Raw genomic sequence first — 18,978 nt, 5'->3', positions numbered from 1 at the left:
ATAATCCAAAGTGATTTTTGTAATACTCAACTTTTTCATGAAATGTTATGAAATCTCACTTTGGTAAATAATATTGGTTTATATTTATGGTATCATTTAAGGACAACCACAAAGTTGTTTTGTCCGGTCTCTTATTTTTATTTTGCAAATCAAACACACTCATCATTAATCAATTTATCATTTCCTTTAATATAAAAGAAATATTTTTAAAAGCAACTTCACTGATTCTGTTCCACGCCCCTTTCACGCGCACGTGATCGTTCTCGAACCACCGCCTCTAAACCTGATAAAAGGGACATCATACAATACACCTGATAATTTATTAAAATCCCACAGTTTGATTGAAGTTATTACAAGCTTGAAAAAGGACGCTATATCCGGTGTCCTTTGTTATTCATTAATCAAGTACATTATACTTCTTTTTCAAGGATGTGTACTAGGATAAAGTTATTCTTGAAATAATCAACTTTTTCATGAAATATGATGAAACCTCACTTTGCTAAAGAAATTTGGTTTACAATCTTGGCATAAGTTAAGGACATGAAAATTTGCCTAAACAAATCTAACAGAAATCAGATTTTCTGCAAAAACAAAATCACACCAACAATATTTTGCAAATCAAACACACTCATTGTTGATCAATTTATCTATTCATTTAGCATAAAATTAATTGTTTTAGAAAACTTTTAAAGTAACTATCAATCTTGTCGGATACTTTTCTTTATAATTTTATCTTTAACAACACACTTTTTAAATTTTAATTTGAAAACATACAACATGAATATATCTATTACAACTGAAATTTAGACACGTTCAGATAAAATAGATACAACACACATGATAAAACGGATATTATACAAGAGATAATTTGACCGTTGAGACTACCAAATAGATAAAAAGACATGCAGACACACTACCAACATGAAATTTTGTTTGTAATCAGAAATCTCAGAAGCTATCATTGGCTGCAAGTCGAGTAGAAGCTGGTGACAAATCTTGATTCCCCGACCACCTTTGAAGCATGTCATTTCCATATACCACAGATGAGATATCAGCATCAGCATCAAAGTCTCTCCCAAAAGAAAACTCTTGGGAGAAGAAAAAGTTTGATGAATTCCCGACCATTGAGGTTTGGTTGGAATCAGCAATTGTTGCTTCAGTTAAAGGGTAAACATCCATTTGTTTTGAAGAGGATGAAATGTTCATGATACTAGTTTCATTGTTATGAACAATGTTGTCTTCTTGTGTTTTTGGTTTCTCTGTTTGATTTGGATTGGTGAATGAATTCAACACATGAGAGAAATCAGAATTAGTGATTTGATTTTCACTATTGTATGAAGTCAATAGAGATGCATTAGTAATTGAACGTCCATCTCTAGAGGAGTTAGACCTTCCAAGTTTTGAACCATTCATTTTCTTTCCATGATTACGCTTCTCAAAGACTCTAGTGACAACCCATTCACTCTACAAAAAAGGTTAACTCATCAACATTAAATAAAAAAAAACTATCATTATTTAGTTTTTATTCATTTATTAAAGTATTTTTAAAATAAAATACTATTTGAAAGAATATTATATATGTTTCAAACAAAAAGTTGTTTCCAGTAGTTTCCCTAAAATTTATATTTTATAATTGATTTTTTTTAAAAAGTTACTTTTATTATGGTGATCGAACATAAAATAGTTTACTTTATTTAGAAAAAGGAAATTAATCTCGTAATTATATATATATATATATATATATATATATATATATATTTATATATATATATATATATATATATCAAAATCATTATTTTTATAATTTGTTACTAACAGGTCTTTAGTAAATGTTTGGATCGACGATAAGTTTGACAATGATAAAATGTAACTTTGTTAAAATTTAAAAGTAATTTTTTTTCTTCAAAATCATGATAACAAAACGTAATTCTATCAAACACATAAAAGTTGTTTCCAGTAGTTTCCCTAAAATTTATATTTTATAATTGATTTTTTTTAAAAAGTTACTTTTATTATGGTGATCGAACATAAAATAGTTTACTTTATTTAGAAAAAGGAAATTAATCTCGTAATTATATATATATATATATATCAAAATCATTATTTTTATAATTTGTTACTAACAGGTCTTTAGTAAATGTTTGGATCGACGATAAGTTTGACAATGATAAAATGTAACTTTGTTAAAATTTAAAAGTAATTTTTTTTCTTCAAAATCATGATAACAAAACGTAATTCTATCAAACACATGGTCGATGTGAACATACACTAACAAATTTTCACCAGTAGACAGAGTATAAATCATTGACAAAAACAAATTAATAAAAAATATAGCAATATTATCATTCCATGTGTGGATAGGTTGTGCTAAGGAAAAAGGTTGTGCTTAGAGAGTGAGTTACCCTCCAATCGGTATTCATGCATGACCCAGTTGGATTGTTCATCGCTCGGAGCTCTTCCTATGTAGAAAACCAGTGTTTTTTTCATCCCAGTTAATGAATTTCCCTTGTAAATCTCTTTGTCTTTGCTTGTTGCTTTCCAATAGCCAGCATTAGTAGCTCTGTTGGTCCTTTGACCAGTTGGGTATTTTTTGTCCCTCACACAAAAAAAGTACCATTCTGTTTCTTCCATTTTAGCCATCTCTGAATAAACCAAAAAAAATAAGAAAGCATAATTAAGTTATGAAACGCTGAAAGACAAACATACATTAGACATGACACTGACAAATCGACACTCATAACCACTTTAAAAAATAACATAAGTAAATTTAACCACGTCTAGTGGTGTCATGTTGGTGCAGATACCTAACACATTATGATGTGTCAGTGGTACATAGTAATTAAGAGATAATATATAACCATCAAAGATAACGACAATATATCTAAGGCGTAATTAAGCCACTCACTTTTCTCCTCGCCAAACCCTACTCGTCACCACTTTTCTTCTTCTTTTTCTTCTAGATCTACCAATGAAGGGTGTTTTTCTTTCATTTTTAGTGAAATAAGTGATTTCCACATAATTTAAGTCTTCTTTTGTATGTTTTTATCATTATGTCGTCCTAATGTCATTGTATAGTGTTTTCTTCATTTTTCATCTTAATGTGGTGTATATTTGATTCAGGTTGAAAGATTAGCGTTGATCTTGTCCAGATCTAATCAATGACTTTGGCGTCATCAATGATATAGATCTGCAAGCGTCATTTTTGACACTTGAATAGTCATATTTGTAGACTTGTGTATTTTGCTATTTTTTTCGTAAATTCATCCTCTTTTTTTAGCAACTTTAAATGCATGTTGTATCAATGTACTCTATCAACATCGTTCATTTGTCAAAAAAAATCCAACACGTAGTTTTTCAAATCCAGACTACTAATATAATATTTATAATAACAACTAACATTTGCCTATAAAAAACATTAAATTCACCTGGCAAATCCCATGGTTCACACTTATTCATATCAGCTTCCGCAATAGCTATAGCACAGAAGCTATTGTCATCAACCTTCTTGACAAGGTATTGATTTATAAGCTCTTCATCAGTTGGAAAGAATCGATAACCAGCGGGAAATTTGACCTTTTCAATTTCCATTTTTTGACTGGAAACATTCTCATTTGATCCCATCCTGCACTAAAATCCTATGTTTCATCAAAGAATCAAGTTAAAACTAAGTAGAATAAAAACAAGTATAAAATATTTATTTCTGCAAGTCTTGATAAAATGAATGACCGATACCAACCTATTAAAGTTTGAAAATGAAGGGAGAAGTGATGAGAAAAAAAAAATTTTGGTTGAATGATGTAATGAAAAAGCTGAAAAACAGGAGAGTGAATGATATGAGACAATTTGTTTTGATGAAATTGATAAAGATGTTGAGTTGTAAGAATAGAAAACTCCTTAAATAGTGAACTTTTAGGTATGCAAAGTGTGGATCATAATGAAATTTAGGAGGGTTTAACATTTTATGCTTTTAGAAGCGTGTATTATGTTATAAGTGCATATGGTTTAAAATTTCAAAAGTTGAAAGATTAAAATTGTGAAATGATGATGATGAAAAAAACTTAATAGTAATAAAATAGGTTAAAAAGTTCTAAATTGTATGGGGAGAAACATTTTATAAAGGTCTAAACATGTTTGCCAAAAATCATTTAAAAATATATATAAACTTCAGAAGGACTAAAATTGTTCACATAGGCTATAGGAGTGGAATTTATGTTTTTTCTTTTACAGAGCCTGTTTTCATACCTCACCCAAATTACAGAGGTCTTTTTTAGGAATTAACCCATTAATATATGATATAAGATAAACATATAATTGTGCATTAAACTTTCCTAAAGATGAAGTGTGGATCCTGATTGTATGCCTTTAAGGCGGAAAATACTATTAAAATTTTCGGTCATGGATACTTGAAAGCACAAATAATAAAATATCTAATTCCGATGCACTTTTATTAAAACAAGATTTATCATGTTTCAGTTTGAGCTGTAAAGTTACCAATTTGTTAAATCCAGAGCCCAAATTATTTTTATTCAAATTATTAAAAGCCAAAAAAAGTGGTGGTTTGTCCAATTTCCTTTGTTCTCCTATGATGTTTTAATTAAAAATAAAGATCAAGACAGTGTTGTTTTCAGTCTCATATTTTTTTCTTCTTCCATTTTTTATATGATCCAAAACGACATAGTTTTGACTTCAGTCAAACTCAATTCCCTATTTTTACTTCTTTCCCTTTATGATATAACCCTTCCTCCTCCCTTCTTTTCTTTGCAGTAAAGTTAAAATAAAAATACCTTCACATATGCCACCAAAACCCTTTGTTCCTCCTTCCATACGCCACTCTTCCATCACCCTTCACGTTTCTTCTTCTTCTTCTTCATGGATGTCTACTAGTCCCTTGATTCCTTAATTGAGTTTTTATTCTTTCTATTTATATTTTTATGATTTGTTTCTCCTTTGGTTTTCTATTCTGTGTTTATTGTTTTCTCATATTCTTTTTTCATGTTTGTTCTCAGTAGTTGTTGATTTTTTTTCTTTCAAATATCAATAAGGAAGTCATGGTTTTTTTTTTACATATTTATACTTTTTTTAGTTTTATTCTTGATATTTTGTTCTCACTAACCTTAATTGTGGATGTAAGTATGATATTTTGTATATACCATTTTGTATTAACTAGAACTTTTACCCGTGCTTGTAACACCCACGACGTGGCTTTCGATATCCCGCCAGTTGGATACAAAAGGTTCCCGCCAGTTGGAACAGGCACTATCCGTAAGGATGGCCCCACGTTAATAAGAGGAACCGAATCACTTCGGAATGAGAGGGATCCGGAGGCCGTGTAGGTATGGGACTACATGGTTGAAGGAAGGCTTATAAGAATTGTTAGGTACTACTCATATCAACAAGATGCATCTTCTTTTCGGTAGCTCATTCCATAAGAACTCCACAGTTAAGCGTGCTTGACTTGGAGCAATTTTGGGATGGGTGACCTACCGGGAAGTTTCCCGGTAAGCGTGCGAGTGAGGACAAAACACGCTGAAAAGACTCGTGTTGGTTTGTGGGGTTAGTCGGCAATCCTAAAAGCAGTCTGGGATGTTACAAAATGGTATCAGAGCAGACCTCTCCCAGTACGGTAGGTTCGGGGACGAACCAGGCGGAAGCTGGTGGGCATGTAACACCCACGACGTGGCTTTCAATATCCCGCCAGTTGGATACGAAAGGTTCCCGCCAGTTGGAACGGGCACTATCCGTAAGGATGACCCCACGTTAATAAGAGGAACCGAATCACATCGGAATGAGAGGGATCCGGAGACTGTGTAGGTATGGGACTACATGGTAGAAGGAAGGCTTATAAGAATTGTTAGGTACTACCCATATCAACAAGATGCATCTTCTTTTCGGTAGCTCATTCCATAAGAACTTCACAGTTAAGCGTACTTGACTTGGAGCAATTTTGGGATGGGTGACCTACCGGGAAGTTTCCCGGTAAGCGTGCGAGTGAGGACAAAACACGCTGAAAAGACTCGTGTTGGTTTGTGGGGTTAGTCGGCAATCCTAAAAGCAGTCTGGGATGTTACAGTGCTACCGCCTGGGTCATAAACACCGGAGAAGCTAATATATTACGGTATGATCCGTTACATAGAAAATAAAACAATTCAACATATAAAAGTTTCTTGAGCGCAAAGCAAACGACATGGCTCTCCAAATAAAATTTTTACCTGAAATAGTAACAACAATTAGAATGAAAATGCACTTCACTAAGCCAAAAATAATAAACAATGAAGGCATATATAGAAACAAAAAAAATTGGGACATTCATAATTATATACGTACTCCGTCAAAAATATTATACTATTCAGTTAGTCATTCAAAATAATAACAATTTTTTGAAGTGGCGCTAATTATATATTGTTTCTATATCAGTTGCAGAATTCAATAATGTTCAATAATGAATATTTATGCTTACTCCAATTACGTAAGTACAACTTATCAATATAGTCATGGAGGTAAACGCCGCAATTTAAAACATATAATTAGTGTCTTACACCAAAACGCTATTTTAAACATTACTGCATTTCATAATTTTTCCCTGTAATTTATCAGATTTCAACTCTGATACCGTAAATCATTTTCATACCACTTGTTATGGTAATATTATTAATTCTCCAATCAAAGAACACATAATTATAGAAGAATAAAAGATATAGAAGCAGTGCAATATAACTGTAACAAAAACAGAATAAAAATAGATGACAGAAAATTCCAAAACCATTAAACATGACAGCAACAAAAGAGCAAAAATAAATATCAATCCATAGTACATAACAGATCGCAAAAAAAAAAGGAAAAAAAGTTCAAAACTACGGCGATAGGCTTGACAGATCAAGGTTACACATCCAAGATTTAAAACAGTTCAAAACTACGGCGACAACACCCTGCAACACGTATGACTCCACCAGCCTTGTGTAGCATTCAATTTGGTCCCCAAAATCATGTGCAAACATGCTTGGGAGAACAACCATGCCCTAGAAAACAAAGTTTGGAGTTGAAGAAGGAAATTGAAGGTGAAGAGTAACGAGAGCATAATTGGGTAAATTAGTTTCCTTGAAAGAAACTTTGCAATATCCACAAACTTGAAAAACGAAGGAATAAAAAAGAATTGATGTTCGAGACGGAGAGAGAGAGAGAGAGAGAGAGAGAGAGAGAGAGAGAGAGAGCGGCGACAGGAGAAAGCTGCGGCGACTGGAGGGAATTCTTGTTTGAATGTCGAGAGTAAGGTGGAAGATGAACAACTCAAAGGGGGAAGAGGTTTTTTTGAGTAAAAGCAATCTGAATTCCAAAACGTAAAGAAGGAATAATGGGAGAGAAGAGAACGTTAAAAATGAAGGAGAAAGAGGTGGGCATCGATAAGTGTGGAGTCAATCTAGGAATTGGAGGATAATGAGTTTCAAAGAAGCCAACAAAGAAAATAAAGCTTTGGAAAATGCTAGCAATAATGAGGCGTGACTTTCTGCATTGGAAGTGTATCTCAAGGTTAAAGATCCACCCAATGGCCAGAATGAATTGGAGCCAAAAACTTTAGGGTTAGGGTTTGCAAAGTCATTAACAATGTTAACAAAGATTAGATATAAGTATGATATTTGTCTATACTATGGGGGTGTACTCATAAGAATTCGATCCAGCACAAATTTTCCACAAACCATTATTTTTTTCAGTGTCATGTTTCATTATGGAGAAACAGACCTAAATGACTATGATGATATTTCCCCTGAAAAGATTATACTCTCTGATCACTATTATAAGCAAAAACATATATTATGAAGGTGAGAAAAATACAAGAAGGAAGTTGAATTGTGTTAGATTTTTCTTCTTTTTAACTAAATCTAGAGTTCAGAGTCTGATAGAGTTCAGAGTCTGAAGCGGAGTTCAGATTTAAGTGCAGCGGATAATAAAGATATTGAGAGAGAGAGAGAGAGAGAGAGAGAGAGAGAGAGAAGAAGACACAAGCAATTATCTTGGTTCCTTCCACAATCCGGAAGTAGTTCAGTCCCCATGTCACTTACGAGAGATTTTTCACTATAATCACACAAGATTACAATTGCTCAAGCACACAAGCAAGAGACTTCTTATGCTCAAGCACACAAGCAATAAACTTCTAACAAACAAAAATTACAAAGAAATAATTGTTTGGTTGAACACTTGATATACATTCAATGGTGTTCACAATATAAAACAGTTCAGACACTATTACTTAAGAATTAGGCAATAAGCATTATGCCTTAAAAAATTGAAAAAATTCTAAGTCCCCATCGGTGGTTAACTGCAGCTGGATCATCATCCGCAGCGGTAGTTAACTACCGCTAAGCTGCATATCAGTAGAAATTTTTTTGCAGATAAATAACTCAATGGAAACGAGTTTAAAGATGCAATACCTATTTCTAGTCGTCAAATGTGTGTAGAAACATTCTAGAAATCCTTCTACAATGATTTGGAACCAAGATTTGGAAGGAAAAAAAATTGAAATTGGGGATTTTTTTGGAGGCATGGTATAGGCGATGTAAGGTGATGAATGAATAGGAGGTAGGGCTTTACTGGTTTTGGGGAAAATCGCGACGGTAGTTAACTACGGCCGGGGCTCAACAGTAGTTAACTGTTGTCGGTTGCTCATCTATAGTTAACTACCGCTAAGGGCATTTAAGTATTTTCCATGTGTTTTTAGGAAGTTTTGGTTGTAAAAAAAAAAAAACAATTTTCCATATATGATTATGGAGAAATAAACCTCAATGGCTATGATGATATTTTTCCTTAAAAAAATAATAGGGTTAATTAAGTGAATGATCCTTGTAAATATTCAGAATTTTGTTTTTAGTCCCTATAAAATAAAATCACACCTTTTAGTCCCTATGAAATTTTCCATCAGCATTGTTAGTCCCTATAAATTTTTCCATCAACATTTTTAGTCCCTGTCAAAAATTTCCATCAACATTTTGGTCCCTAAAATGCATACGGAAAATGTCACAGGGACTAAAAAGTGCGATTTTATTTTGTAGGGACTAAAAACAAAATTGTGAATATTTACAGGGACTAAAAACTTAATTAACCCAAAAAAAAAAACTATGATGATATTTAATTTTAGTGTCGTTGGCGGTTAGGGTGGGACGGTAATGGTTGGGCATGGGTTTGGAGACGTCGTTTGTATGCTTGGGAGGAGGAGAGTGTGAGGGAGTGTGAAGCTCTTTTATGTAACATTATTTTGCAGGACTCTGTTCAGGATTCTTGGAGATGGATGCTAGATCCGGTTCAAGGGTACTCGGTGAAAGCAGCTTACCGCTTTATCACTGATTCAGACGCCATGGTTGATAGGTCTCAGGTTGATGACGTTTGGTCCAAGTATATTCTGTCAAAGGTGTCTTTGTTGAGATGGCGGCTGATAGGCCAAACCGCAAGTGCACGGTCTATCGAAGTAATAGTAGTAAGAGAGAGTATCGTTCTGCTAGGGAGTTATGAATTTAATTAACTTTTAATAATGATTAGATGAAGGTTTCAAAGGTTAAAAAGTTTGGATTTTTAATTAAAAGAAATAACAATAATAAAATAAAAGAGTCTTGGAATTATTGGTTCATCCTAATGACAAGTCCTTCACTAGCCAAGACTTTAACTTCTAATTTCATGTTTTACACCTAATTTCTAAAGACCGGTTTCCCTTTAGCCCCTCACCTTTCCGATAAAAGTCCGGTGTGAGTTTACCCCTAGTAACCAAGCCTATTTCGCTGACTTGATTACTAGAAGAAGCTTATAAGGATTGAAACTACACATGTCTCAATAATTGCAAAGACTATTTCGCTGCCTTTGCAATTATTGTCTAGATTCACTTGTTCCAATATCAAAGCTCCGCTTTTGCTTTATGAATTGATATTTGGGATGATGGATTAACAATTATCAAACCCTCCACTTTCGCTTCTACAGTTTGATAATGGTTAATTCATGTTAAAACGGTGAATCTAAATTAGAAATTACGGTTACATGAAATTAGGGTTAAAGCTTGGTTCGATTAGGATTACGTCATTAGACTTATCCAACAATCCCAAGACAAGAAGAGTCTACTCACTAACGATCATTGTAGACATAGAGAAGAAGGAGAAGAAGAAGAAGAATATAAAAGTAAATAAAATAAAGTGAACTTTTATTCCAAGAACAAAAGATGAATATTTGTGATGGAGAGCTACTCTATTTATAGCTTTACAATTGACTTAAAATCTAAGCAACTATAAGGGCATTCCGGTAAAACAAAAACAGGGTAACTTGGCCTTCAAGCAAAAGCAGCAAAAGCAGTCCTGGGAGGTGGCACGGCCGTGCCAAGCTTCTGACTTTGGGGGAGAGTATTTTTGTCTCCGAATCTTTCGTATTTTTGCTCCAAATCAGCTCCAGTCCTCTTTCTTTTGCTCCAAGACACCTTCCACCATATATTCGTTCCTAAAATAAAATAAAATGCAATTTGAAGTAAAATATTCAAAAAAGGAAATAAAACTAAAATAAAATAAAACTAAATCTAAATAAAACGGTACTAAATAATGCATTAAAACAGACTAAATTATGACTCATCAAACTCCCCCACACTTGAATCTTTGCTTGTCCTCAAGCAAAAGCCAATGGACAGAGCAGCAACAAAAAGATTAATTATGGCAATGCAATTGAAAACAACATGTCTCTTTGAAGGTTTTGTTTCAAGTACACTAATCACAATTTCAAACATTCCTCGTGAACCTATTCAACCCAACATCAAGTCTTAAGTGAGTGTGTGTGTGCAATCCAACCTTTTTCTTGCTCCTGTATAAGACAGATTTTATGAGGAACAGGTTCTATCCTTAATGCTAATGTAACCGAGAAAAGTCCTTTCTTCATTTCATATAAGAGTGATGGGAATTTAGTTAAAATTAAATTAAATTAACAATTTAAGCACAAAGGGGCTGCAGGTGCTTAGGGGCTATCTATCCTCATAGGAAGTCTTTTTGGATGTAATTGTCCTTTCCCCCTAGATTCAAAATCACCCTAAGCAGTGTTGTAAAATTTTTATTTCATCTCCGCGTAGGAAGTCTTTTTGGATGTAATTGTCCTTTCCCCCTAGCATTGATGAATTTATTTTCCTCATTTGAGGGATTTGGAACTTAAGTTCAAATTAGGGAGTCACCACCACAATTAGGAAGTTAGGGATTGTCCTTTCCCCCACATGTTGGTGCCATTCTCCCGCCCCATTTAACTTTAACAATTAAGAGAATATAACAACAAAGCACAATTGATTATTTTCCCACACAAACTTATACTACTTTTACTCTAAAGACTTTTAAGGGTCTAAGTTAACACTAAAGATAGAACGTGCTCCTTAAAATACCTACTCATACACTTGCTCAAAGATTGCAACTGGGTGCTTTTCTCATTGGAGATCTTTCACAATAAAACAAGATGTGGGTATAGCAAGAACACAAAAAACACAAGAAACCACTTTCATGTACAAGAAACAACCTTTAAAGAAGAGACAAAACAAAAAAAATTATGCCATGATTTACATTAAAAACAAGCTACTTAATCATGCCTTTCGCTATAAAAACAATACAAAAGAATAAAGTTGAAGGGAGTTCGGAACACTAAGACTCTAGACACTTTATTAGCCCCCCCCCCCCCCCCCCCCCCCCCCCACACACACACACACACACACACACTCACTTAGGGGAAGCATTGTCCTGTGAGAGATAGGGAGAGAAGAGAGAAGGGAAGAGAGGAAGAGGAAATCTCAAATTTTCTCATTGAGGTCCATAGGGAGGACCTTGGAGATGAAAGTGGTGCATCATCCTTCGGAGCATCTCATTGTTTTCTTCCGACAAGCGGTTGCCTCTTTGGACATCATTTCTTAGCCCCAAAAGTTCTACACCTTGCCTTTGTTGCTCGGTGCTTATTCTCTCAACCTCGATTCGCATCCATGCCCACCGTTCATCATTATAGCTTCCACCGGCTTCTTGCTCATCGTGCAAGTTTGCACCTACCTCCTTCTTCATTACCATCATCATCACCATCATTATGTACCTGTGGGTTAGTACCAACATAAAACAAATTTTCCACCACCTCCGGATTAGTTATGTCCGGATTAGGTAGAATAATCAAACAATAAGCTCTAATAATTCTCCATTCATATTGGTAATTGTGAGTAGGTTCATGGGTTCTAAGGACAAAGTAGTGATAGTATATAAGTCTAGACAAAAGTTTCCCTATATCCTCTTGATTCCTTGATTCACACTCACCCCAAACTTCCTAGCAAGAAAAGTGATGATTCCACCTACCATTATATCACCCTTATCATCCGGTTTCTTTTTAACAATTGAAACAAGATAATCAAGCAAATAATAGCAAATGTTAATATGATGGTTATAAAGCATAGCCCTCAATATAAATAGCTCAACAGTCCTCATCATTCCCTACATCTTTCCTACTCTATATAACCCTTTGAAGGTACTTAAGTACAGGGTTGTGTTATTCAACAGTCTAATCATATTATCCTCTATTCCTAGTCTATCCATAACATTAACATCAGGGTACCTGCAAGTAGAGATAGTTCTAGAGATTAGAGATTTATACCTATTCCTTTGCTCGGGATCCTTGAATGTGATCCTATGATTGCGGGTTGTTGATTGCTTCTTGCACCACTTCTGGAGTCTTCAATCTCCTTACCTTTCCTCTTGGATGCCATTGACCTTAGTTTTGATGTTTGGTTATTTTGGGTGAATGTTTGGTTTAGTGATGGTGTTTGGGTTTAAGTGAGGTTTAGAGAGTTATGGAGAAAGGATGAAAGAGGGTATTTTGAATAAGGAAAAAAAAAAATCAATTTTTTTTTTTTTTTGCTAAAAGGATGGCACAGCCGTGCCAAGCTTCTGGAAAAAAGTGAGATTTTTTTTTTTTGGGTTTGGTTTCTGGTCAATGGCTTCAAATTTCTTTCACTTTTTTGCATCATATTTGGACAAATACCTACAAAATAAATTAAAATAACACAAACAAACAAAAATAAAAGCAATAAAAGTCATGGGTTTCCTCCCACGAAGCGCTTGTTTAGAGTCATTAGGTTGACGGTTAGAAAGTGGTTTAACTATCCTATACCCAATCTTTCAGAAAGGGACAACGACATCAAACTGCCATTCTCTCCAAAATCACACATGGCTTTTGCTATGGTTTCAGATCCTATGACACAAGGTATGGAAAAGCTCTTTGTATCCTTAAGTTTAGGTGGCAATTTGTTTGGAAGTATTTCAATAAAATTTCTAAACTGCTCATCTAACTTGGATTTAGACAACTCTTGTGTTAAAGGAATTTTAGGCTCATGAGATGGTGAAACAAATGACTTATCATTCTCTCCTATGGCTTTCTCACCTTGAGGCTCATCACTCCCTATCTATCCTTCATTGTTCTTAACTTTCACAATGGGGTCCTCTAATTGTTTACCATCCCTAAGGGTAATAACACTTATATGGATTTTGGGGTTGGTTTTGGTTTGGTCTAGGAGGACTTCGGAGGATTGAGATGAAGTAGCCGCTTGTTGGGCTACTTGAGAGATTTGAGTCCTCTAGAAAATTTTGGTGAGTAGAAATGGAGTCCACTTTAGATGTAAGCTTGACAACAGAGTCGTTCAAAAATCCAATTTGATTTTTAAGTTCTTGAAGTTGTTTATTTTGGTTGGCAATAGAATTTTCCAACAAAATTTTCAAATTAGATTTCTGAGCGACTCTCTGGTTGATTGCATAGCCAGGTGGTGCTACTTGTCCATAGGGATTTTAATTTTTGTAAAAGTTTTGGTTTTGCCTCATCCCTTGGTTGTATTGAGCATAGTTCATTTGCTCAACACCATTAATAGCACTACCTAGTTGGCAATCAACACCAACATGACCAGATATACCACAGGTTTCACAAGAAGGAGATGCAGAAGTAGAATTGATGGCACTAACATTTAGTTTTTCAAATTTTTGGGTTAGTGCATCAAGCTTAGCAATAAGGTGATCATAGCTAGAGACTTCGTACATACCTGCCTCCATTTTGGAGCATGAATAACTAGTGATGGCTCTCTCGTCGGTCCACTTGTAATGATTTTGAGCCATGTCTTCAATAAAGGCGTATGCCTCCGTATAGTTCTTATTCATTAGAGCTCCACCTGCAGCTGCATCAACATAAATTTTTGTGGTACATAAAAGGCCATTATAAAAAATTTGAATAGTAAGCCAATTCTCTAAACCATGATGGGGACAAAGTCTAAGCATTTCTTTGAAACGCTCCCACGCATTGTAAAGAGATTCTCCATCTTTTTGAGTGAATTGTATGATTTGTTTCCTTAAGTGAACAGTTTTAGAATGAGGAAAGAATCGGGCAAGAAAAACTTGCTTCATTTGATGCCATGAAGTGATAGAACCAAATTCCAATGAATGAAACCAAGAACTATCTCTACCCCCTAAGGAAAAAGGAAAGTAGTGCAGCCTTACGACCTCTTGGTTTGCATTCACGGTTCCACTGAGTCTTAAAAAGGTTGAAATATGAAAATTCGGATCCTCAGTGGGTGATCCAAAAAATTGATTTTGTTCCACTAAGTGAACAAGTGCAGGTTCTATTTCAAAATTGTCCTCAACCATTGGGTACACAATAGCATCGTATGACTCATTTGAAGATGGGATTGCAAACTCTTTGAGATAGCGTTCTTTAGCCATATTGTTATTATCTTCCCAAGAAGTCAAACATAAAAGAAGAAATAGAAAAGGAAAGAAATAAAGAAAGAGAAAATAAAATAAAATAAAATAAAATAAAGGAAAAGATTTTTTTTTCTTTTTAGTCTAATCCTTAAAAAAAAATAATCAACTTGCAATAACTCCCCGACAACGGTGCCAAAAACTTGATAGGCCAAACCGCAAGTGCACGGTCTATCGAAGTAATAGTAGTAAGAGAGAGTATCGTTCCGCTAGGGAGTTATGAATTTAATTAACTTTTAATAATGATTAGATGAAGGTTTCAAAGGTTAAAAAGTTTGGATTTTTAATTAAAAGAAATAACAATAATAAAATAAAAGAGTCTTGGAATTATTGGTTCATCCTAATGACAAGTCCTTCACTAGCCAAGACTTTAACTTCTAATTTCATGTTTTACACCTAATTTCTAAAGACCGGTTTCCCTTTAGCCCCTCACCTTTCCGATAAAAGTCCGGTGTGAGTTTACCCCTAGTAACCAAGCCTATTTTGCTGACTTGATTACTAGAAGAAGCTTATAAGGATTGAAACTACACATGTCTTAATAATTGCAAAGACTATTTCGTTGCCTTTGCAATTATTGTCTAGATTCACTTGTTCCAATATCAAAGCTCCGCTTTCGCTTTATGAATTGATATTTGGGATGATGGATTAACAATTATCAAACCTTCCACTTTCGCTTCTACAGTTTGATAATGGTTAATTCATGTTAAAAAGGTGAATCTAAATTAGAAATTACGGTTACATGAAATTAGGGTTAAAGCTTGGTTCGATTAGGATTACGTCATTAGACTTATCCAACAATCCCAAGACAAGAAGAGTCTACTCACTAACGTTCATTGTAGACATAGAGAAGAACGAGAAGAAGAATATAAAAGTAAATAAAATAACGTGAACTTTTATTCCAAGAACAAAAAATGAATATTTGTGATGGAGAGCTACTCTATTTATAGCTTTACAATTGACTTAAAATCTAAGCAACTATAAGGGCATTCCGGTAAAACTAAAATAGGGTAACTTGGCCTTCAAGCAAAAGCAGTCCTGGGAGGTGGCACGGCCGTGCCAACATTGGCACAGGCCGTGCCAAGCTTCTGACTTTGGGGGAGAGTATTTTTGTCTCTGAATCTTTCGTATTTTTGCTCCAAATCAGCTCCAGTCCTCTTTCTTTTGCTCCAAGACACCTTCCACCATATATTCATTCCTAAAATAAAATAAAATGCAATTTGAAGTAAAATATTCAAAAAAGGAAATAAAACTAAAATAAAATAAAGCTAAATCTAAATAAAACGGTACTAAATAATGCATTAAAACATACTAAATTATGACTCATCAGCGGCTCCTTCGCAATCGGCTTCCTACAAAAGATAATCTGGTTCACCGGGGTATCCTTATCCCAACAGATGGCATGTGTGTGGCGGGTTGTAATGTCTCAGAATCGGCTTCACATCTTTTTTTGCATTGTAATATTTTTGGTGTCTTGTGGTCTAATGTGTAGACTTGGTTGGGTATTTATTCGGTTTCTCTTGGTGAGCTTCGACACCACTTCATTCAGTTTACCAGGATGTCAGGTTTGCCTAGAACCACTCATCTTTTCTTAACAGTTATTTGGTTTGCTACTATTTGGGTCACTTGGAAGGAGCGGAATAATCGTGTGTTTCAAAATACGACAACAACATCATCCACCCTCCTAGAGAAAGTTAAGAAGCATTCATTTTTATGGTTGAAATCCAAACAGGCACCATTACCTTATTCTTATTATGACTGGTGGAAACATCCACTTTCATGTATGGGTGTGTTATTGTAATTTGTTTCTTTGATGGCCCTTCAAAGGGTAATCTGACACTGTAACTTTGTAACTTTGGTTGTGTTTCTTTTTTGCACATCTTGTGCGATTGGAAACACTTTTGAGCATTAATATATCATTTTGATTTGTTCAAAAAAAAAATTAGTGTCGTTAATGAATGTTATGTTAATTGAACTTAATATTTCTGTAATTTGATTTGGATTTAACTTTTATGTATAATGTTCTAATGTTTGAATTTTATATATTATTAGCCGAAAAGACGGACACTCACGCCCATTTTTCCGCTCTTTGTAGATGCTACCAAAGCCCCCAGTACCTCCTTCCATACGCCTCTACTCCATTCATCCTTCACAATTCTACTTCTTCAAGGTTGTCTAATAATCCAAAGTGATTTTTGTAATACTCAACTTTTTCATGAAATGTAATGAAATCTCACTTTGGTAAAGAATATTGGTTTATATTTATGGTATCATTTAAGGACAACCACGAAGTTGTTTTGTCTGGTCTCTTATTTTTATTTTGCAAATCAAACACACTCATCATTAATCAATTTATCATTTCCTTTAATATAAAAGCAATATTTTTAAAAGCAACTTCACTGATTCTGTTCCACGCCCCTTTCACGCGCACTTTATGTTTTTATAATTTGTTTCTGTATTTCTCATTTTTCATTCAATGTTTGTTCTGAGTAGTTCTTGATTTTTTTTTTCTTCCAAATATCAATGTAGAAGTCATGATTTTTTTTTTTTTACATATTTACTTTTTTGAATTTTTTTTATTGATATTTTGTTATCGGTAACCTTAACTGCGTATATAGAGTATGCCATTTTAGTCCTCGTGAGCTTAACTTAGTTGGTAAGGACAATGCATAATATATGCAAAGGTCTGGGGTTCGAACCCCTGCCCAAAAAAAAAAGAGTATGCCATTTTGTAGATACCATGTTGTATTTATTTTAGCCAACAATATGGGGATATACTCAGTTAGGACTCGTAAGAAATGGATCCAGTACAAATTGACTACACACAACTATTTTTTCAATGTGACCTAAAAAAAAAAACTATTTTTTCAATGTCATATTTGATTATGGAGAAATAAACCTCAATGGCTATGATGATATTTTCCTTAAAAAAAAATAAAAATACTATGATGATATTTAATTTTAGTGTCGTTAATGAATGTTATGTTAATTGAACTTAATTTTTATGTAATTTGATTTGGATTTAACTTTTATGTATAATATTCTAATGTTAGAATTTTATATATTACTAGCGAGAAGACAGACACTTACATGCCCGTTTTTCCGCTCTTTGTAGATGCTACCAAAATCCCCAGTACCTCCTTCCATACGCCTCTATTCCATTCATCCTTCACAATTCTACTTCTTCAAGGTTGTTTACTAATCTAAAGTGATTCTTGTAATAATCAACTTTTTCATGAAATGTAACGAAATCTCACTTTGGTAAAGAATTTTGGTTTATATTCATGGTATCATTTAAGGACAACCGCAAAGATGTTTTGTCCGGTCTCTTATTTTTATTTTGAAAATCAAACACACTCATCATTAATCAATTTATCATTTCCTTTAACATAAAAGAAATATTATTAAAAGCAACTTTGAAAATAACTATCAATCTTAATTAGTCAGCTACTTTTCTTCACAAGTTTATCTTCAAAAACGCAAATTGTTTAAATTTGAATTTGAAAAATGCAAAATGATTATATATATATATATATATATATATATATATATATATATATATATATATCACAACTGAAATTTAGATAAGTACATATAAAATAGACACAATACACTTGATAAAACGGGCAAAGCCGGAAAAGGGACGCTATATCCGGTTTGATTGAAGTTATTAAAAGCCGGAAAAAGGACGCCATACAATACACCTGATAATTTATTAAAAGCCCACAGTTTGATTGAAGTTATTAAAAGAAGGATAAAGGACCCTAAATCCGGTTTCCGTTGTTATTCATTAATCATGTACATTACTTCTTCTTCTGCAAGGATGTCTACTAGGCTAAAGTTATTCTTGAAATAATCGACTTTTTCATGAAATATAATGAAACCTCACTTTGCTAAAGAAATTTGATTTTTTTTTTGTGGTGGCCGTGCTAAAGAAATTTAATTTTTTTTTTTTTGTGGTGGCCGGGATTCGAACCCCTGAAACCCCTGACCTTGCATATTTTATGCATTGTCCATACCATCTGAGCTAAGCTCACGAGGACAAAGAAATTTGGTTTATAATCATGGCATTAGTTACGGACAGCAATAAATTTAACACAATAGAAGTATTTTAACATATTAGCGTTGTATCATGAAAGTGAGCTTGATTTCTTAAAAATATTGAGCTTAGCGTTGTATCATGAAAGTGAGCTTGATTTAAGTATCATGAAAATAT

At 33.9% G+C, this 18,978-nt stretch overlaps 1 non-coding gene and 1 pseudogene across 1 annotated transcript; one reads left to right on the top strand and one right to left on the bottom strand.

Annotated features, from left to right (window-relative positions):
- Positions 1-838: 838 nt before the first annotated feature.
- LOC146904152 (NAC domain-containing protein 59-like) lies at positions 839-3,621 on the bottom strand (annotated as a pseudogene).
- A 10,635-nt stretch (positions 3,622-14,256) lies between these two features.
- On the top strand, positions 14,257-14,364 carry LOC146904151 (small nucleolar RNA R71). The gene has a single exon (XR_015020897.1). It is a non-coding gene; the product is annotated as a small nucleolar RNA R71 (small nucleolar RNA).
- The last annotated feature ends 4,614 nt before the right edge of the window (positions 14,365-18,978 follow it).

The sequence above is a fragment of the Medicago sativa genome, chromosome 7 (genome assembly GCF_051527215.1).
Source record: "Medicago sativa cultivar Bolivia chromosome 7, Bolivia_mono, whole genome shotgun sequence".
Lineage (NCBI taxonomy): Eukaryota > Viridiplantae > Streptophyta > Magnoliopsida > Fabales > Fabaceae > Medicago > Medicago sativa.
This window is presented reverse-complemented; position numbering and strand designations above follow the sequence as displayed.